Below are 23,614 nucleotides of genomic sequence, written 5' to 3'. Positions count from 1 at the left end.
GGGAGGTGGCAGATTTTATTTTGTTTATGCAAACAACAGAAGCGAGCAACAGCATTCTGAATCAAAATGAGCACTTAGAACCTAATCCCGGAACAGCCCAGAGTAGACCCAAGCCTTGATAGCAGGCTCAGAGCACAGCAGCCAGGCGCAGTCTTCATAGCCTCAACGCCACGGAGACAGAGGGTGAACATCATGGGAGAGCAAACGAAATTGGCTCTCGCCTCCGATCCCAATGGCCTGTCTTTCCAGTATATCATTTAAATTGTCCAAACAGTGTGCGCTACGTCACACTAGGCCCTGGGCGTCACTGCAACGAAAGGCTGCGGGCCTAGAGCACACAGCCCAGCGACTCGCTCCGGGCCCAGATTTCACTGCCCAGCCCAAGGCCGCTCTCGATTTCTCCAATGTACGAGGGGTGATTGATAATTTCGTGGTCTAAGGTAGACGGAGTCAATTTTAGAAAACCTAGCACATTTACTTGTCCTACATTTACACGCTTAGACCAGTGGTCGTGGAGCATACAGATCCCCTCTTTGTAGGAGTCGGTGTCTTGGACCTCCAGAAGTGGTCCACAGCAGGGGTGATTGATAAGTTTGTGGACTAAGGTAGAAGGAGATTAGTTATTAACTTCAAACTTTCTGCATTTTCACTCAGAGTTGAACGGTACGTGCATATAACAAGAGCTGTATAACTCATCTTTTTCTACCTTAAGCCACAAACTTATCAATCACCCCTGCTGTCGACCACCTGGAGGTCCAAGACACTCTCATTACATGCACGCTCATTACATGCACGTGCAGTTCAACTCTTTGAGTGATAATGCAGAAAGTTTGAAGTTAATAACTCATCTCCTTCTACCTTAGGACACAAACTTATCAATCACCCCTGCTGTGGACCATTTCTACAAAGAAGCGATCTGTATGCTCCACGACCGCTGGACTAAGTGTGTAGATGTAGGAGGGGACTATGTTGAAAAATAAGTGTGCTAGGTTTTCTAAAATTGACTCTTTCTACCTTAGGACACGAACTTATCAATCACTCCTCATAAATAAGTATTGATCTCCTTGGATGCACGTTAACTGCGTTTCAAGAGTCTAAAAACATTAGACGTTTGTTTGGATTATGTCACGAGTTCGCCACAACACCGACATGGGACAAGGGCACCATTTCCCCGTGCACATACCTGAAATGGAGGAAAAAGCTGACAATAATTAGGGAAGGTGTTTCCACAAATTGTGATGGCGATGATTGGGAAATGAGAATAAGTGGCATTCTCAATACAATAGCAGTATTGATATTAGCGTCGTACAGGTTTTGTGATTTACAGTTTGGCAGAAGTCCAATCTTTCAGAATCACAATAGAAAGCATCTAAATGCATAACTTTTGCAGTCATAAAGTCTGCAGGCAATTCTGCTGAAGAGGGTGTGGAGATTTATTTATGGATACACCTAAGAATATGCATAGTTGTAGAGTGAAAACAATTGAGATCCAAATCTGATTTCCAGATAGTTATATTTGTCCTAGTTCAGGTTGCTTTCATGAAGTAACAGTGGAGATTGAGTGATGGTGGCGAATCCAGAAACCTCCATTTTAAGTCCAACATGGCCAGCGATAGAATTATCGACATCTTAATGCTGCCTTGGTGACTGAGTAAGCAAGGTGAAAGGTCAAAGTGTAGACCAATGGAAACGTTGGCAAATTTAAATTACTGAAAAATATATATTTTGACAAGCTGGAATAGGTAGGAGGAAGATGGTCTGAAGGAAGTAAGCTATGCGTAATATCTGAATCCACACAGGAACCTTGTCAATGTCATCTTCCCTTTCTGGTCTACCAGTATCACCACTAGTACTCCCGGATTCCCTCCCATCCTCATTGATATCTAAGTGCTTCCTATGGTATCACGGGAAGTAGATGACAACTAAATCTACTTGTCTATTATTCTTCCCAATGCCTTATTGCAGCTGTGCTATTTGACCCCCCAGTTTTGAATCAGCTGGCTACTCAGCTAAATGGTGCAAACTCAAATAATTGATCCAAGGACTTTTAGTTCAACCACCCTTGCCCTGCCGCTGAATCCATCCCTTTTCCGGCCACAGCCCCAGGCTGAAGCAGACTGATGCATTGCTTTGATCGTACTGGCTCCAGGTTTCCTGTATGGAACGTGTGTTATATTGTCAGCCTGCCAAATGAACTTAACCATGAAATCCACACATGTCCTGCAGAGAGAGAAAAAAATCACACGACGAATCCCAGAGTTGCCCAATGTGATCCACCCAATCTGTTTCAAAGCTTTAACCTTTGACATTTAGGAAGTTGGCTTTGCTTCAGTTGCAGCTGCACAGTGGATGAAGATTGGCAAGACTGACCCTCCCAGTTGCTTTTTCTATCTGGCACACGATGCATGAACACTTGCTATCTACCTTCTCATGACTCATCTTGAGCTGCTAATTCTTTACTGGGTGCAATTGCTCTGTCTGATTCAAGATCTAACACATTTGTATTCTCCTTTCTGGAACCCATTAAAATCGATCGATTTTGCCAAGTGACATGGGAATAAAGTTAATTCATTAAATCTTTAAAATCTCTTTCACTCTTTGTTATTAAAAGAGGGGCAGGAATTTGCAACATTAACAACGAGAGATTCTTCAGATGCTAGAAATTCAAAGCAACACACACAGGCACTTAATGGGTCAGGCAGCAGCTATAGAGGGGAATACACAGTTGATGTTTTATCTATCTATACTTATTTATTCACTCTGTTCTATTTATTTATTTATTCATTCATTCATTTATTCACTGCATTCTGTTTATTTATTTACTTATTGAGATAGGTCCTTCCAGCCCTTTGAGCCATGCCATCCAGCAACTCCACCTCCCCCAATTTAATCCTAGCCAAATCACAGGACAATTTACAACGACCAATCAGCCTCCCAACCACTATGCCTTTGGTCTGTGGGAGGAGAGCAGAGCACCCGGAGGAAACCCACGCGGTCACGGGGACAGCGTACAAACTCCTTACAGGCAGCGGCGGGAATTGAACCTGGGTTGCTGGTACTGTAAAGCGTTGTGCTAGCCACTACACCACCGTGCTGCCAAATGCTTTGGATCAAGACCCTTCATCAGTATATATTATTTACCTTTTAAGAAGTCTCAATTCACATCTTAAGCACTTCTGAAGTCAGAGAGTCATACAGCATAAAAACAAGGCAATGATATCTTGTTTACAAGATAATGAGAGGCATTGATCGTGTGGATAGTCAGAGGCTTTTTCCCAGGGCTGAAATGGCTAGCACAAGAGGGCATAGTTTTAAGGTGCTTGGAAATAGGTACAGAGGAGATGTTGGGGTTAAGTTTTTTACACAGAGAGTGGTGAGTGCATGGAATGGACTGCCGGCGGTGGTGGTGGAGGTGGAAACAATAGGGTCTTTTAAGGGACTCCTGGATGGATACATGGAGCTTAGAAAAATAGAGGGCTATGGGTAAGCCTAGGTAGTTCTAAGGTAAGGACATGTTCGGCATAGCTTTGTGAGCCGAAAGGCCTGTATTGAGCTGTAGGTTTTCTATGTTTCTATGTCCTGGAAGACCATAATGTTCCCGTGTTGTGAATAAATGTTATTAAAAAGTTGCCTGTTTTCTGCATTCAACAGAGAATGAAAAAGGACATTCAGTTTAGCATCAAGTCCAAAAGATGACACCTATGGAAATGGAACACTCATTCTGAAATACACTGATGTAGTAACCTGGAAGATACAATCAAAAGTCTTGAACAGCTTCTTGTCAACATATTTTACTAAGCTGTGAATGAAACTCTTTGCTTATTCTTCCACTATTTTCTTTATATTTTTCATGAACACATGAACTCAAAATGATCAATTATGTAAGAATTTTACATTTTAAGGGCTGAATTCCAGAATTAATTTCCGAAGCAAGTTTCATTTATAAAAGATTGAGATACCTGTAATGCCAATTCCTTTTTTTAGGACATTGTACTTCTCACTCTTCTGGCAATTTAGATGTAGTTATTCATTTGGTTGGGTAGCAAAGAGGAGATAAGTCTCCACCAAAGGAGGTGTAAGGCGCTCCTTCCCTCCACTAGCCTGCAAGTCACCCTTGGGCAAGACATAGCACCTGCTTAGCCCCCGATCAAGGTCACATAAAGCCATGGGAGCAGTTGGTGGTTGGTTGTATGAGTAGCTGGTGCATATCACAAGTCCTGGTTATGTGACCACTGACGCCCGGCAGACAATCTCTGAAGAGTATTGATAACGGCTGGGGTCACACTGCTTGTAAAGATGCTATCCAGAAGAAGGCAAAGGCAAGCCACTTCTGCAAAATCTGCCATGAACAATCACGGTCATAGATCAGGATAGCCTACATCATATGAGACACGGCTCATAATGATGATGATTCACTTGGTGGCAATGTTCATAGACGTCCCAATGAGAAATCACAAGGTCACATCCACATGCAAGGTCCCAGTATGAAATGCTAACAGTTTATTCATTTCCACAGATGCTGCCTGGCCCATCAAGTTCCTCCAGCATTTTGTGCACGTTGCTGCATATTTCTTTGTATGCAGCTTTATAATTTTACATGGATTGCATCTCAATGTTTTCAAAATGCTCAAGCCATGAATCTAGTACTGCTGACAGGCGTGTTGTGAAATCACCAGTGATTTCATGAAGTCATTGTTAATGAATGATACGTGATTGACCTAAAAATCCCCAACAAATCTACAATGTCATTGTGTGCAAAGTCAATACATTACTTTTGAAAGGATTTACTTGATATGTTAAGTAAATGCACAATTACTAACATAAAGTACATGCTGACTGTAGGTAGCCAAGCTGACTGAGTAATGATTCTACAGAATGTGCAGTTCAGTTCCTTTTGTTAAAGGGGATTTATTTTTGTTAGTTTTCTGTCTGGTTTAAGCATTGTTTCTTTTACTCATATGTTTGTACATCAGTGTATTTGTACTTCAGGATGTAATATTGAAAGAAATTATTATGGAATTGTCTAGGGGCTTTAAGCTATGTTTAACAAAGCTAGTTAAGGCTGTGACCAGGCCATTACTCTCTGACTTTAAGGACCACCTAGAGTTATCCATAATAGCACCAGTAAAACATAACCATAGGCACACAAATGGGACATAAAAATGCCCACAGGATTTGATGTGCTCAATAAGCAGACTTCAATATTGAAATTAATGTACAAACATAGCTCAACCTGTGCCCACTACTGGAATCTTAACAAGAAATGGAATATCCTTAAAATGGTAAGAATTAGTGACCTATCAGATAAGGTATAACCTCTTTGTTATAGGAATTTATTGTTACCAATTAATGGACTCTTATTTTTACATAGAAAGACCAACTTGTGTGATATCTGTATTTTTGCACTGTCAATGTTGTATGTGTACACTCTGTGTCTACTTTATTAGTTACCTCCTGTACCTAGTAAAGTAGCCACTGAGTGGACGTTCATGATCTTCTGCTGCTATAGCCTATCCACTTCAAGGTTCGAGGTGATATACATGGAGTGATGCTCATCTGCACACCACTATTATAACGCATGGTTATTTGAGTTACTGACGCCTTCCCATAAACTTGAACCAGTCTAGCCATTCTCCTCTGACCTTTCTCATTAACAAGGCATTTTTGCCCACAGAATTATCGCTCACAGGATTTTTTTTAACGTTTTTTGTACCATTCTCTATAAACTCTAGAAACTGTTGGGTGTGATAATCCCAGCACATCATCAGTTTCTGAGATACTCAAACCACCCCATCTGGCACCAACAATCATTCCATGGTGAAAGTTACTTAGATCACATTTCTTCCCCACTCTGATATTTGGTTTGAACAACAAGTGAACCTCTTAACCATGTCTTCATGCTTTTATGCATTGAGTTGCTGCCACATGATTTGCTGATTAGATATTTGCATTAATAAGCAGGCATACGTAATAAAGTGGCCACTGAGTGTAGATATATATTTGTATAAATGGGTACATCTGGGAACTTCAAGCAAATATTTCAGATGTAATGTACATCACCCATGATTTTGTACAATCTTTCTATTTTGGAAAGGTATGATTCCACTAGCTTTATTAATGCAGTGTTTGCTATTCTTAACATCTTAGCCAGGTAGTCACTGTTCATATACAGCACTTGACATTCTTCTTCTTCGTGTGCCTTGCACTGTACACACTTGGGCAATCACGGCTCTCCACATCGAATGACCCCTCGCAGTGTCAATGATGTCTCGTACACTTAGATCCGTTAATTCTTTCACAGTGTCCATATATTTTCTTCTTTGCTTTCTTCTTCCACATTTCCCAGGCATATGGCCTTGTAATGTAAAGCATTCTATTTCTCCCTTTCTGATGACATGGCCCAGGAATTTAAGTTTTCTCTCATTTAATGTTCTCATTAAAGATCTTTTTGTATGGGCACATTGGAGTACTGTCTCATTAGTTACCCTATCTCTATATGATATTTTCAGCAATCTTCTAAGAAACCACATTTCTGTTGCTTCAAAGTTTCTTTGGAGTTCTGATGTTCTAGTCCATGTTTCAGAAGCATACAGCAAGATTGACCAGATGTAACATTTTAGTAGCCTAAGCTTTGTTGTCATGGAAATGTGTCTGTTGGCAAAAATGGGTTTCATTTTTTGCAAGTTGGTTTTGGCAATGGCAATTTTATTTTTACTTTAGTTCTAGCATCTTATGATATGAAGCTACCAAGGTAATTAAAGCTGATCTTTTGTTCAATCTCTTGGTTACTGATGTACAATTGGCATTTGTGAGTATCCTGCTGTTTTGATATTACCACACATTTGTTTTTTTTTACAATTGATGGCTAGACCAAAATCTGCACTTGTTTGTACTACTTTGTCCAGGAGGATTTGTAGGTCTTCTGCAGCACTTGTTATTAGGATGGTATTGTTTGCATATCTTATATTGTTGATGTTAACACCTCCAATTTTTATCCCATCTAGGTCTATTTCTCTGAGAATCATTTCACTATTTCAATATAGATATTAAATAATTGCGGTGAAGCAATGCATATTATCATCAATTTTTACCGCCGCTGTTTGATTCCAATATAAATTTTGAAGCAGTTGTCGGTCCCTTCCGTCAATGTTTCATACTACAAATGCTTTCAGAAAGGGCAATTGAATATCAAAATAACACTTGACATTAAGTAAGTAATATTCAGCAGTTATCTAAATGTAAAGAAAAACTGCCATTTCTTGAGCAAGCATATTGCCTGTACGATCACTATTATGCCCCAGCTGGAAATTTAGTTCTGGGTATCTGCAAGTTATTTATTTCTCATCTAATTATTTGTATCAACCTATGAAGTCATTTTCAGCCAACTTTTTGTTATGTACCTGAGTTTAAATGGGCTGTTTTCTTTTGCTCATGACTGTGTTGTCTAGCTCCACTGAAAATAATGTTGCACATTGCACCATTTAAAATCTGAAATCATATTTGCTTTCTTTTTGAGGACCAGCAAAATATTTGTCATTTTGTTTCAGTAATTGTTCAACTTAAAGTGAATTTTACAACTGAAGCTATCTGTTTGGGGTTAGCTATTTGCTATCAAACTTAGGGGTCTGCAGACACTCAGCATGAGATCAAAAACTTTGACTAACTTCTATAGATGTGTAATGGAAAATGTATAGACTGGCTGCATTGTGGCCTGGTACGGGAACGTCAATGCCTTTGAATGGAAAACCCTACATAAGGTAGTGGATTCGGCCCAGTACATCGCGGGTAAAGCCCTCCCAACCATTGAGCACATCTACATGAATCGGTGCCATTTCATGTAGCAGCATCCATCATCAACAATTCCCTCCATCCAGACCATGACCTTATCTCGCTGCTGCCTTCAAGTAAAAGGTAGAAATACCTCGGGGCTCGCACCACCAGGTTCAAGAACAGTTTCTACCCCTCAACCATGAGACTCTTGAACAAAGAAGATAACTCATCTATTGAGATGTTCCCACAACAAATGAGCTCACTTTAAGCTCCATGCTAGTGGAACAAGTGCTACAACTCCTCCCTCACCACCATTCAGGGCCCCAAACAGTTCTTCCAGGTGAGGTGACACTTCACCTGTGAGTCTGTTGGGGTCATAAACTACGCCCAATGCTCCCGGTGTGGCCTCCCATACATCAGTGAGACCTGACGTAGATTGGGAGACCGCTTTGCCTAGCACCTATGCTCTGTCCACCAGAAAGAGTGGGATCTCTCAGTAGACACCCATTTTAACTCCACTTTCCATTTCAATTCTGGCATGAATAACAATGGTCTCCTTGACTGTTGTGATGAGGCCACACTTAGGTTGGAGGAACGACACCTTATATTCTGTCTGGGTAACCTCCATCCTGATGGTATGAACATTGATTTCTCGAACTTCCGGTAACGATCCCCACCGTTCTCCTTCACCATTCCCCAATCCCCTTTTCCTTCTCTCACCTTATCTCCTTGCCCACCCATCGCCTTCCTCTGGCGCCCCTCTCCCTTTTTCTTTCTTCCATGGCCTTCTGTCCTCTTCTATCAGAACCCTCCCCGCCACTTCTCCAGCCCTGTATCTCCTTCACCAATCAACTTCCCAGCTCTTTTCTTCAGCCCCCGCTTCAAGTTTCACCTACCACCTCATACTCTTGCTTCCCCTCCCCCTACTTTTTAAATCTACTCCTCAACGTTTTTCCTTCAGTCCGCCTGAAGGGTCTCAGCCCGAAACGTCAACTGTACTCTTTTCCATAGATGCTGCCTGGCCTGCTGAGTTCCTCCAGCATTTTGCGCGCGCTGCTTGGGTTTCCGATATCTGCAGATTTTCTCCTGTTTGTGACTGGATCACTTTGAGGATTCTTCATCTTGTTATTCCATCCTCTCAATATTTATTGCTATTTATTTATATTTGCTTTTGCACAGTTTGTTGTCGTCTATGCTGGACTTGAGCTGTCATTGATCCTGTTATTGTTTCTATTTTATTGATCTGCTGAACATGCCCACAGGAAAAGGCATCTCAGGGATGTATGTGGTGACATATATGCACTCTGATAATAAAATTTACTTTGAACTTTGAAACTGTTGAAGTGCTATCTCAGTCAGCAGTATAGACAAGATAGTATTATTTATAGAAAAAGAATTATCTTTACTATTGATTTTTCCTTTCTTCTGTAAAAGCTTGCTTATTTCCATCAATTTTTAATATAGGTTGATCCAGTCTGAAACACCAACCATTCCCCAGTTGCTAGGCAGGCAATATAACATTTTAGAGTCCTCTGTAAAAGCCTTTCTTACACAGTCAAATGACAGAATGCATGAGTAACCTGGGACCACTTAGTCTCACATCTTCCTTCTCCGGTTCTTCAACTGTTGGGAATGTTCTGGTTTATTTTTGTTCATTTGACAAAAAGTGAAAGTGAGGAAATATGTGAATTAGAAAGCCCTGTCCAATGATGAAAACTTGGGACATTATTAGCCTTAAACAGAGGTGGTGAAATGACTTTATTTGAGGAGATGCATATCTGAAAGGAAGCATGTTGTGTTTAAGGAGCCTGTATTACAGAAAAGAGTATGGTGTACGGTATATAATAATACATATAGACAGGAAGGAGAAGATATTAAATATGAAAAGAGAAAGGTGGTCCAGAAGTTCTTTTGGCCTTTTAAAATGTCACTAAGGGATTATCGTGTGGCATCCCGATGGTTTCAGTTCTGCATCCGTTGTTACTGCGTGCACAGGAGAGAAAAAGCAAATTTGAGATTGCGTTTCGACTTTGGTCATTTGGTGCCACAGGGAGACTACTGGTAGTTGAGAGCCAAACTGGTGAATTGGTGAGTGACTTGTGGGAAGCCCTCTTGAGGAGGTGGTGAGGTGAAGATGGTAGTTGGAGACAGAGCCCAGGTTGGGAACTGGGAAGTGGATACAGTGGTATGGGAGCTTCTCCCTATCTAAAGATTGGGCTCGAGGGAGAGGGGAGGGGTTTGCGGGTTTGGCTTCAGAGATCATAACCTAGAGGGACTGTCCAGGTATGGTGAGTGGATATGACCATGAGGGATGGTTGGTGATAAGTCTATTTAAGAAGCTGAAGGATGGTTCAGAGATTGGGGCTGAGGGGTCTGGGTGGACAACAAAATGGTCATAGGAATGGGTGGGTGTTGACAGACGAGATATCCAAGTGGATAAATCAAAATATTAAATGGGACCCATGGGTTGGATTCCTTCCCTGGTGAGTCTTGTCTCATTAATAGAATGGGCCAACCAGATGTATTGGCACAGTGGTATGCAGGCTGGAAGAAGTAGCCTTGCATCCTCAATGTTGACTGCAAATGCTATGAAATTTAATGCCATCAGGTTGAATCTGGATGAGGAAACCTCTTGTCCTTAACTACATATCCTCTTCCCTAATTCAATGAATCGGTGTTCCTTCGTGTTGAGCAACACATGGAAGAAACAATGAAAGTAGAGAGATATACTTTGGACTTGGGATTTCAACCTCCACTGCCAAGACTGGTTTGGTCAGATCACCACAGACTAACTTCACCATGTCCTGATGGACGTAGTTGGCAGACTAGGCTGGTGGTAGGAAATGTATACATTATCCAAAGATATAAATCACTTGACATTGCCCTCCCCAATCTGCCTGTGGCAGATGCCTCTATCCATGTTGACATTGGTAGAAATGAGCAACGGATCATTGACAAGAAAATGTAGTGTGTCATTTACAAATATACCCAAATATAGAAAACTAAGAACAGATCTGGAAGCTCAGAGCTAGGTAATCATGACATACTGTGGGCCATTAGCAGCGGAGAAGAACACTACTTGGACTTTGTGCACTGACATATACCTCATTCTCGCATTATATCCATACCAAGGAACCTAACCCAGAAACAATGAGAAGTGAAGAGAGCATGCCATGAGAAGCACAAAGCATATGTAAAATGATGAGCAGCACTTTAGAATACATGATTACAAGTTCAAGTTCAACTTCATTGTCATCTGACCATGCATATATACAACTAAATGAAACAATGTTCCTCCATACCATGGTGCACTCTCACAACATCTATATAATTCCAAATGCAAGTAGTAAAGTACAATAGAGATAAACAATAGCAAGCTCAGTGTCCTAGTGGTGAGACCTTGGTGGTGGCAGGTACTCACAGCCTGAGGGAAGAAACTGTTATCCAGTCTGGCAGTCCTAGTCCTGATGCTTCTGTACCTCCTCCCTGATGGTACTGAGTCAAAGAGGTTGACTATTTATGCTAAAATGCTAAAACAGCATTTAACATGCAGCTAAACGACCTCACAACCACTAGCTGAGGTCAAAGATATGAGGTGTTGCCAAATCTAGTTGTGAATGGTGGTGGACAACTAAATCTCCAATAGGAGGAGGGGGCTGATTAGAACATCCCCACTCTCAACAATGGCAGAGGACAGCATGTGAACACTAAAGAAATTTCTCAAGCATTTTCCAACGTGTTCACCCAAACGTGCTGCACAGATAATGCATTTCAACTCTCAGTGAGACCTCCAGAAAGTAGTCATTGGTCAATATGATTAACTAGGTACAGCAAAGGTCAAGAAACATCTCAGCTGTAGAACTGAAGACTAACCTAAAATACCTAAAATAGTGCACCTCTAGAGAAACTGTTCCAGCGGAGTTAACCATGTAGAAAAATTACCGGATATGTCCTGCTCAGAGAAAGCTGTTCAAATCCAACCCAACTAATTACTGGTAGTCTCCAACTTGATGGTACAAACATCAATTTCTCTAACTTCCAGTAATTACTCCCACACTCTCCTTTACGCTTTTCCCATTCCCTATTCCGGTTTCCCTCTGAGTCCTCTTCCTCCTCTGCCCATTAGCTCCCTCTGGTTCCCCTCCTCCCTCCCCTTCTTCCGTGATTCACTGTTCTCTCCTATTAGATTTTTTCTTCTTCAGCCCTTTACACCTTTTCCCCTTTCACAACACCAGCTTCTTACTTCATGCCCCCCAGCACCCGCACACCTTCCTTCTCATCTGGTTTCACCCGTCACCTGCCTAGCATGTACTACTTCTCCTCCTCCCACCTTCTTATTCTGTCTTCTTCGCCCTTCCTTTACAGTCCTGAAGAAGTGTCTTGGCCAAAATGCTCACTGTTTATTCCCCTCCATAGATGCTGCCTGATTTGTTGAGTTCTTCCAGCATTTTGTGTGTGTTGCCCAAGATATCCAGCATCTGTTAGATACATCAGTGATTAGGTTATGAGGACAAACAGTCCTCTTTTATTGTCATTTAGTAATGCATGCAATAAGAAATGACACAATTTGTCCTCCAGAATGATATCACAGAAACACAAGACAAACCAAGACTAAAAAAAAACTGACAAAAACCACATAATTATAATATATAGTTACAACAGTGCAAAGCAATACCGTCATTTGATGAAGAACAGACCATGGGGAAGGTAAAAAAAAAAGTATCAAAGTCTCTTGAAAGTCCCATCATCTCACGCAGATGGCTGAAGGGAGGAACTCTCCCTGCCATGAGCTTCCAGCGCAGCAAACTTGCCGATGCAGCATCCTGGAAGCACCCCAACCACAGTCCGACTCTGAGTCCATCCGAAAACTTCGAGCCTCCGACCAGCACTCCGACACTGAGCACTGAGCACCATCTCTGCCAAGCACTTCGACCCTGGCCCCGGCAACAGGCAATAGGCAAAGCCGAGGATTTGGGGCCTTCCCCTCCGGAGATTCTCGATCGCACAGTAGCAGCGGCAGCGAAGCGGGCATTTCAGAAGTTTCTCCAGATGTTCCTCTGTGCTTCTCACGTCTGTCTCCATCAAATCAGGATTGTGCACGGCCCCCTATTTAACAAATACGATATCAACTCGGAGCGGCCGCGCACTCTGCGTCGCGCCGCCATCTTCTCCTCCCCTCCTCCTGTTGATGATCTAACCACTGTGCAATCTGCACTAAAACAACAGCAAAAGTGATGGAGGATCTTGTTGATGTTGCTATCAAGCATCACTAACTCACTAATGACCAACACACTGAGATTCCAATGGCATGAGTCTCAAATAGCCTCGACAACCAAGGCCGGCTTCTAGCATTCACATGTGGCTTAGCTACTAAGTCTGGTGGAACTGTTTCCACTAACAGGAGAAGGGGCAAAAACGGATACGGGGGCCTTTAAAACCAGTCACTTGGGGCAGATGGGGCTTGTCAGCCATGGTTGGCAGGTCATTTAGGAGAAAGAAAACTCTGATCTCAGACCTTCACTGCCTTGCAGCTATACCCACTCTTTGGGTAGGCTTTGCGAGTGAACCCCGAGGCAAAATCCGGAGCTGGGTTCCCTAAGGTAGCCCTACATTGTGTTCAACGCTGACTGGCAACTCCTGAAACACTGCTGGTGCCAAACCGTTCCACTGGATTCATCAGATGCGTGGAGAGGGGGTAGCTCGCTGCACAGGCAACAGCTTGCTTTCCATATCTGACGTGCGTATCACGTAGACAGCCACAATTCATACCTCAGAGGAGATCAGTCAGTGCTTTGCCAAGGGCATATGTCTCTGAAACTCATTCCAGCATTGAGGCAAGCTTGACTAAAGAGTAGAGTTCCAGAGATGCAGAAAAATGACTGCTCCAACATCAAGGCAGAATTTAACACTCTGTTAGATCAAGACAAGAATAGTGATGTTTTCCAGACAGCTCGCAAAACTACTAGGTACTCTAGTAGATATACTATCAGTGCATTAGGGATGCAGAATCAAACAGGGTAACAAATAGAGCACTAGTGCTATATCTCAATGCATGGAGAATAAAAAATAATGTAGATGATCTTGTTGCACTTTTACAGTTTGTCAGGTATGATTTTGCGGCTGTCACTGAATCATGGCTGAAGGGTGGTTGTAGTTGGGAGCTGAATGTCTAAGGTTACACATTGTATAGGAGGGACAGGTGGTGTGGTTCTCCAGGTAAAGAATGGCATCAAATCATTAGAAAGATGTGACATAGGATCAGAAGATGTTGAAGTCTTGTGGGTAGAGATAAGAAACTGCCAGGGTAAAAGGCCTCCCAGCAGTGGCTGGGATGTGGACTACAGATTACTACAGGACATAGAAAAGGCATGTCAAAAGGCATGTTATGATAGTCATGGGAGAGTTTGACATGGAGGTAGATTGGGAAAATCAGATTGGTAATGGATCTCAAGAGAATGATTTTGTTGAATGCCTACGAGATGGCTTTTTAGAGCAGTTTTGTCATTGAGCCTACTAGGGAATCAGCTATACTGGATTGGGTGTTATGTAATGAACCAGCGGTGATTAGGGAGCTTAAGGTAAAGGAATCCTGAGGAGGTAGTGATCACAATATGATTAAGTTTAACATGAAATTTGATAGGGAGAAAGAAAATCTGTATTTCAGCGGAGTAAAGAAAATTACAGTGGAATGAGAAAGGAGTTGGCCAAAGTAAATTGGAAGGAGATGCTGGCAGGGATGACAGCAGAGCAACAATGGTTTGAGTTTCTGGGAAAAGTGAGGAAAGTGCAGGATAGATGTATTTCAAAAACAAATGAATATTCAAATAGCAAAATAGAGCTAAACAGATAGTCTGCAGAGGGATTTGGATTAGGAGAATGGCAAGAAAGGGGAAAATGAAATTCAATGTTGGAAAATGCACAGTCATGCACTTTGCTTGAAGAAATAAATGTGCAGACTATTTTCTAAATGGGGAGAAGGTCCAAAAATCTGAGATGCAAAGGCACTTGGGTGGGAATCCTTGTACAGAATACCCTAAAGGTTGAATCGGTGGTGAGGAAGGCAAATGCAATGTTAGCATTCATTTCAAGTGGTCTAGAAAACAAAAGCAGGGATGTAATGCTGAGGCTTTATAAGGCACTGTGAGGCCTCACCTTGAGTATTGTGAACAGTTTTGGGCTCCTCACCTAAGAAAAGATGTGCTGGCATTGGAGAGGGTCCAGAGGAGATTCACAAGGATGATTCTGGGAATGAAAGTGTTATCATATGAGGAACGTTCGATGGCTCAGGGTCTGTACCCAGTGGAATTTAAAAAGATGAGGGAGGATCTCATTGAATCCTTCGAATATTGAGAGCCCTATACAGAGTAGATGTGGAAAGCAATTGCTGTAGTCTGCAGCCTGTAATTTCCCTTTTAAGGATGCACTTTTGATTTGGCACTTTTACGCTCTGCTGAGGCATTCAGTGAACTAGTGTCTCGAGAGTGCTGGGCAGCCATCGCTGTGAGGTGGAACTGCGCCGGAGACTGATAGCAGAAGGCAAGCCTGTAGTGGGCTCCATTACTTCACGGCAAGATTAAAATCATCGAGGATGAGTGCAAAAAACAGATATTCAGCATCGTCTGTCTGTATTTAGCCTGTTTCCCTTTCTTCTTGTACTACCATCTGGCGGAAGGTACAGGAGTCTTGGGTCCCGCGCCGCCAGGATCGGGAGTAGTTGTTTCCCTGCAGCCATCAGGCTCCTGGACGGGATCCACTTGCCTCAGCGCTGAACAGTCTCCACAGCTGTGGATTTGGTTTTGGGGAATCTCGGGTCCACGTTCCATGCGTTCTTGTTTTGTTTCCCTTTTTTCTACTATTTGGATTTGTTTGCTTTTGCAAATTGGATATGTGATGGTTTTGTTTGTGTCTTATCACAAATTCTGCTGTATTTCTTTGCTTTGCAAGTGCCAGCAAAAAGATGAATCTGGGGTTGTAAACATTGAGGATAAACTTGAACTTTGAAGGTTCAGTAAAAGGGGCAAAGAGGAAACAATCCAGTAATTGGAGTCATGCTTTGCACAAAGGATGATGAATGTGGTTGTGTGAGGTTTATCACCCCATCAGTGCAGGAGTCTCTTCAGGCACTGTCCAAGGTCCAGCCATCTTCAGGTAGTCCATCAATGAATTTCTACAAAGCCAGAATTGAGTAAGTCCACTGTGGATTGTTTTCTTTTCCATTGACACCTCCCCTTGTGTGCAGCAAGATTCAGACATGGTCAGATTTGTGGTATTTTAACACTCATGCCAGAATAGTGTCAGACAATGACCATGTCGAACAAGGGAGAATCTAACATACATAAAAAGCTGGAGGAACTCAGCTCGTCAGGTAGCATCTATGGAGGGAAGTGAGCCATCAAAGTTTCAGGACCCTCCATAGACGCGCCTGACCAGCTGAGTCTTGTGTGTGCTGTTGAAAACCTCCAGCACGTGCAGAATCTCTTGTGCCTCAAGACAGAATCTAACCACAATTCCTTGCCATTACCATTGGTGTGTCTCCCAGCATCAACATCCCAATGATCACGCTTGACGAGATCATCAGCAGGACCCGTCACATAAATACTGTGGCTACAATCACAGGCTGCACATCATGCACTGAATGGCACACCAAGACCTTTCCACAATCTAAACTTGACCAGTCATATGATTCCCGGGCATTATGACACACTTCCTGATATCCAAATCAAAACACAGGGTAGGCTTGGCGAAAATTCAAATTCAGATTCATTTACTTATCGCATGTCACAATCAAGATTGTTTAATGTCATTTCCAGTACATGGGTGTAAAGGAGAACAAAACAATTGTTACTCTGGCTCCAATGCAGCGTAAAAAAAACACACACACACACACAATAAATATAAATACATAAGATGGCTTATAGAAATAGATTGATTGCATGTCCATTCAGTGACTCTAGGCCCAGGAAAGTCTGTACATAAGGTGACTGACAGGAAATGAAAAAGTAGTGGTGGTTGTGGGTGTGGACGGGTGGGTTAGTGGGTGGGGGTGTTGGTCAACCTTACTGCTTGGGGAAAGTAACTACTTTTAAGTCTGGTGGTCCTAGTGTGGATGCTACGTTGCCCCCCTGATGGGAGTGGGACAAACAGTCAATGTGCAGGGTGGGTGGGATACTTCATGATGTTACTGGCCCTTTTCCAGCACCTTGCTGTATATACTTGGCGGCAGGTAGGCAGGTGCCAGTGATGGGGTGGGCAGTTTTGATTACCTGGTGTAAAGCTTTCCTGTCTGCAGCAGTGCAGTTTCAAAGCATGCAGTGATGCAGCTTGTTACTGCGCAGCTGTATGATGATATGAGTACGTACGAACGTGTGCACACTAGCCCTCTTCAGCCCCATCAGCAAGTAGAGGCAATGGTGAGCTTCCCTGATTGTGCAGAATGTGGTTAGCTTGAGTTGTTCTCCGACGTTGCCAAGTTACTCGCAAGCGTTTCATCACTGTGTGAGGAGACACCGTCAGTGCGCTATTGATTGTGGTGAATGCTTTTCAATCAGCTGATTGGACATCATTTCGGAAACTCAGCTGGGATGTGGGGAGGACATCTTGGCACTGGTTGGCTGTGTGGCAAACTTCATGCATTGTGGTGTGGAATTTTACCCTCATTGGCTCATAAATAGGATCGAGGTCTATGTGCTTGTTTATAGAATTATTCGCAGATAATGATGATTCTAGGAATTGCACCGTGACTTTCACTGATGCCCAGTCAAATTTGTGCTCCTCTCGATCTTCATGGGTAGGGACTAGGAAGAGTTGGTGATGGTGCTTCACACCACCATTGGCAAATCCTCCTCTTTATCACACAACACCGCAAAGTGGAAATATGTGGCAGAAAGTTCATTATCATCAGGTCCAGATCTGGAACTCAGCCCCACAGCAGGACCTTCACCAGAAGCTTGGCAGTGCTTTAAATGAACACTCACAATGCGCTGGAGGAACTCAGCAGGTCAGTCAGCATCAGTTGAAAAGATTAGTCGACGTTTCGGGCCGAAACCCTTCGTCAGGACTGAAGGAAGAACTTTGGGGAGGGTTTGAAGAACGCTGGTAGTTGAAAAAAACAGTAATTTGAAAGACAAAGGGGTGGGGGAGGGGAAGCAGCGAGGTGATTGGCAGGAGAACAATGCGCAGTAGTAGAAGGAGGCAGAACTTTGAGGGAGGTGATGTGAAATAGGGATAGAGGAAAGGAGGGGCAGGGAATTACCTGAAGTTGGAGAATTCTATGTTCCTTGTTTAGGATCTCCCGGTAGCCACCCACTTCAACTCTGCTTCCCATTCCCATTCGGATATGTCCATACATGGCCTCCTCTACTGCCATGATGAAGCTAAACTCAAGTTGGAGGAGCAACACCTCATATACCGTAGAGGTAGTCTCCAGCCCCTTGGTATGAACATAGAATTCTCCAACTTCTGGTAATTCCCTGCCCCTCCCTTCCTCTATCCCCATTTCACATCACCTCCCTCATAGTTCTGCCTCCTTCTACTACTGCGCATTGTTTCCCTGCCAATCACCTCCCTGCTTCCCCTCCCCCACCCCTTTGTCTTTCAAATCACTGTTTTTTTCAACTACCAGCATTCTTCAAACCCTCCCCAAAGTTCTTCCTTCAGTCCTGACGAAGGGTTTCGGCCCAAAATGTCGACTAATCTTTTCAACTGATGCTGACTGACCTGCTGAGTTCCTCCAGTGCATTGTGAGTGTTCCTTTGACAACAGCATCTGCAGATATTTTGTGTTTAGTGCTTTAAACGAGTGGCCAAACCTCTAATTTCTCAAGGCCAGCTAGGGATAGACAATAACTGCAGGTCTGAGTTTTTCAGAATACTGCCTGATCCTGAAAATGAACTAGCAAACAGGAGGCTTCCTTTACATAAAGTTGCCGCAGCACAGTGAAACAATGGTCACTCCTCAGAAGGGAGTGAGTTAAGTTCCCAGGTAATAATCCACAGGCGCTCTCAACAATGACATCATCCCATGTACACCTGGAGCAGAAATGTCATAATTGTTGCAAAGGTGACTTACATCAGAAGTGTCCTGTCAGAATCCTACAAGCATGGACATTCACCTGGAAGTAGATGTAAATATGTTCCACCACAAAAGCAAGCAATTTTCATACAAAGAGAGCACAATTATCCAGACTATTACCTTAGACAGGTAAATCCAGAATGTTACATCCTATGGTTGTTATAGCCAGGGTGGTAATGGCGACAAGCTCTGACTACCTATTAAATGCTCTCAATGGTGTGTACCTCAGATGGTCTCTGACCACCAAGTCCGGCTCCTGGCCGTCACGTGTGGCTTAGCTACTAAGTCATAGTCATAGTCATACTTTATTGATCCTGAGGGAAATTGGTTTTTGTTACAGTTGCACCATAAATAATTAAATAGTAATAAAATCATAAATAATTAAATAGTAATATATAAATTATGCCAGATGGAAATAAGTCCAGGACCAGCCTATTGGCTCAGGGTGTCTGACCCTCCAAGGGAGGAGTTGTAAAGTTTGATGGCCACAGGCAGGAATGACTTGCTATGACGCTCAGTGTTGCATCTCAGTGGAATGAGTCTCTGGCTGAATGTACTCCTGTGCCCACCCAGTACATTATGTAGTGGATGGGAGACATTGTCCAAGACGGCATGCAACTTGGACAGCATTCTCTTTTCAGACACCACCGTCAGAGAGTCCAGTTCCATCTCCACAACATCACTGGCCTTACCAATGATTTTGTTGATTCTGTTGTTGTCTGCTACCCTCAGCCTGCTGCCCCAACATACAACAGCAAACATGATAGCACTGGCCACCACAGATTCGTAGAACATCCTCAGCATCGTCCGACAAATGTTAAAGGACCTCAGTCTCCTCAGGAAATAGAGACGGCTCTGACCCTTCTTGTAGACAGCCTCAGTGTTCTTTGACCAGTCCAGTTTATTGTCAATTCGTATCCCCAGGTATTTGTAATCCTCCACCATGTCCACACTGACCCCTTGGATGGAAACAGGGGTCACCGGTGCCTTAAGTCTGACAGACCTATTTCTACTGACAGGAGAAGGGGCAAATGTCACCTTAAAACCAGTCGCTTCGGGCAGATAGGGCTCATCAGCCATGGTTGGCAGCTCATCTAGGAGAAGGAAAACTCTGATCTCAAACCTCCTCTGCCTTATGGCTATATCCACTCATGGGGAAGGCTTTGGGAGTAAACCCCAAGGGAAAAATCTGGAGCTGGCATCCCTAAGGCAGTCCTACGTTGAGTTTAATGCTGACTGACGACTCAAGCGATACTGCAGGTGCCAAGCTGTATTGGTCTCTGCTGTTCCTTTGGGTTCATCAGATGCGTGGAGAGGGGGAGCTTTCTCTCCATATTCTACTGCCCAGGCTTGCGTATCTACACAGCTAGGATGCAACATTCATTGTCAACTGTGACCAATGGAGGCCCCAGAGAGATATCAGAAAAGAACACTATATACAACTGAATTTCTAGACTATTATTTTAGACTGTAAATTTTAGACTATTATATTAGGAAAATATCACCATATATGTATAGCTGAACTTCTAGACTATTTTTTTGTGATGATATAAGGAATATTGGAGAGGTGTTGTACGTGCTTGTTAAACATCCTTCGTCTCTTCCTGATTTTGAAATGATTGATAAGACAATAAGAAAATGCAGGTAATTCGTAGATACACAATGAATTCATCATGAAATGATTTGATTGAAAAGGGGCACATTTTGATGTAAGCAGTGAGCATTCTGCCAAAGATGTCTGTAACATTTGTAGTTGCCTCGAAAATGTTAACGAGCTTTGTGTTAAAGGTTCTTGGCAACCACCTAATCAAAAATTGCAGAAATCTGCAGGGAATCTCCAGTTCCTGGAGGAAGAGGTAAAGCAACCCTTTACCTCCTGAACATAAATCAGAACGAAAGTCAAAAGCAATGTCAAATCATTTACAGAAATCAAAAAAAAATAATGACAGGATAATAATAAATAATAGGAATGCAGAGAAAAATCTCACAGGCTCTCCAGCCTGCTATGGAAGACGCAGACAACCACAAAATATATGTCAGGCTGCTGTTTATCGATTACAGCCCTGTGGTCAACATCTTGATTCCCTCAGCATGAAGGTTCAAAACCTGGGTCCCTGGACTTCTCTCTGCCAATGAATCTACACCTTCCTTATTGGGAGACCACAGTTTTGAACTAGTTTTTGAATGAAGAGTATTTTATAATAAAGTTAGTACATTTGAAAGCTGTTTCCCTTGGCAAACTAATTGTGGAACTTTCCAAGATACAGGGAATCGAAAAACAGAAGTGTAATCCTTAGGTTCTGTTGGCTGTGTAAGTCTGGGGAAAGCAATCTCTGACCCCACCAAACGGGTGAGATTGCGATGCGAGTCCACCGCGAAACCACCCTGTTTTTATGGATGCTGTGTGATTTGTTCCCCTGTTACAAATAAAATACCACAAAATAACAGACAGTACACCGCATACAATTAAGCGATTTAGCTTTATAATTCTTAATTTAACTACAGGGCTAGTGAAGAGAAAGCAATAAAAGGGAAGTGCCCATTTTAATAAAACAGTCTAATGTGCACAAGTTGGAGCTCATGGCTTCCCCGTCGCCAGTCCTCCTTCGATCTCCCCGCCTTTGTCGGATCATGACTCCACTCCGGGTCGAGTCCTACGACCTCTTCCTTCCCGCATCTCCTTGCTCCATCTTCCACCGAGCAAAATAACCAGATCACTCTGGTGTCAGGCACACAGCATGAAAACACCCTCCCGCCATTGGACGTCTCACATTCCAAAGCACCCGTTATCTCTAACCATAACCCAAACACTGTTCTACAGAAAGACCATTACATTAGCAGTGAAACCTTTCCCAGGGTGTTACAGAAGCTTCCCAATTTACCCAATTAATTCCACATGATCTCATTGGAAAATGCTTTCCACTTGCCAGATAAGTAATGGACAACATTATTGGTTTCACTGACTACAGCATTAGAAATCTTTGATATCTCCATTATTGGTGTCACCCATTTTCCTACAATCCTGGACCTGCCTCTGCACTAGTAAAGAAGGAGAGAAATTCTTAGAGTTGATTGTGATTTGTTTTATGACTCAGCTTGTCAAAGAGCCAACCATAAAATAAAGCAATTAAGTTTCCATGAGCAATAGGGATGATCAAATTCTCAGCACAACATTGGGTAAGGCTATAAGTATCAGTAGTCAAAATGTAATCACATTTGACGTTAATAAATTAGCTGTATGAATCACTGTTCCCTGTAACTCTTTTTACAGTTGCACGGTCCAATCTTTGCTCTGAGCAGGAAATTTTTACATGGCCTGAAAACTGCATGGCACATTACATGTTTTTTTTCAAACATGCATACTCTGAATAATAGAATGAAAATTGAATAATCACATATTTTTGATTTTATTTATTAATTGAGAGATATAATGAAATAAAATATAATGAAGAAAATTAGATTAGATTATGAGGACACGCAGTCCTCTTTTATTGTCATTTAGTAATGCATGCATTAAGAAATGATACAATGTTCCTCCAGTATCACAGTAACACAAGACAGACCAAGACTGAAAAACTGACAAAAACTACATAATTATAACATATAGTTACAACAGTGCAAAGCAATACCGTAATTTGATAAAGAACAGACCATGGGCACAGTAAAAAAATGTCTAAAAGTCTCTCGAAAGTCCCATCATCTCATGCAGACGGTAGAAGGAAGAAAAACTCTCCCTGCCATGAACCTCCAGCACTGCAAACTTGCCGATGCAGCACCCTGGAAGCACCCGACCACAGCAACTCTTGAGTCCATCTGAAAACTTCGAGCCTCCGACCAGCCCTCCAACACCAAGCACCGAGCACCATCTCTGCCGAGTGCTTCGACCCCGGCCCCGGCTGCCGAGCAATAGGCAAAGCCAAGGATTCGGGGCCTTCCCCTCCGGATATTCTCGATCGCACAGTAGCAGCGGCAGCGAAGCAGGCATTTCAGAAGTTTCTCCAGATGTTCCTCCGTGCTTCTCATGTCTGTCTCCATCAAATCAGGATTGTGCACGGTACCCTATTTAACAAATACAGATATCATTCCAGAGCGGCCTCGCGCGCTGCGTGGCGCCGCCATCTTTCTCCTCCTCCACATCTTTCACATTTCATAAACTATTTATTTATTGATTGATTGATTGATTAGTTGATTGAGATACAGCGCAGAGTAGGCCCTTTCGAGCCACGCAATCCCACAATTTAATCCGAGCCTAATCTTGGGACAATTTACAATGACCAATTAACCTAGAAAGTGGTACATCTTTGGACAGTGGGAGGAGACCCACACAGTCAAGAGAAAAACGTGAGAACTCCTTATAGGCAGTGACAGGAATTTAACCCCTTTCGCCTTCACTGCAAAGCATTACGTAGCCACAACACTACCACTCTTATCTGTCTTTCTTATGTAGCAACAAAAGTTAGTGCCCGGAAGCATTTCAATTACTGCACAGCCACGCACCGGTACAGCTTAGGGAACAGTGGTGTGAATAGAACCAAAATATTAAAAATTCTCTTAAGTACTCAAGGACTGTTGTCAGTTTTGAAATATAAATAGAGAAATGAAGGAATTCTGAAATTCATTCAAGGAAATGGTTTTGAAATAAGGGAACCAATTATACACTATACCTGTGAATAGCAGAGATGGTGCCTGTGCTGGTTAACCATGCAAACTATAAAGGGCGGGAAAGGGAATTTAAAGGAATGATGGAAAATGCTGGAGTATCAGGATGCGCAGA

Source organism: Mobula birostris, chromosome 30 (assembly GCF_030028105.1).
Source record: "Mobula birostris isolate sMobBir1 chromosome 30, sMobBir1.hap1, whole genome shotgun sequence".
In the NCBI taxonomy this organism is placed as follows: Eukaryota; Metazoa; Chordata; class Chondrichthyes; order Myliobatiformes; family Myliobatidae; genus Mobula; species Mobula birostris.
Note: the sequence above shows the minus strand (reverse complement) of the source record.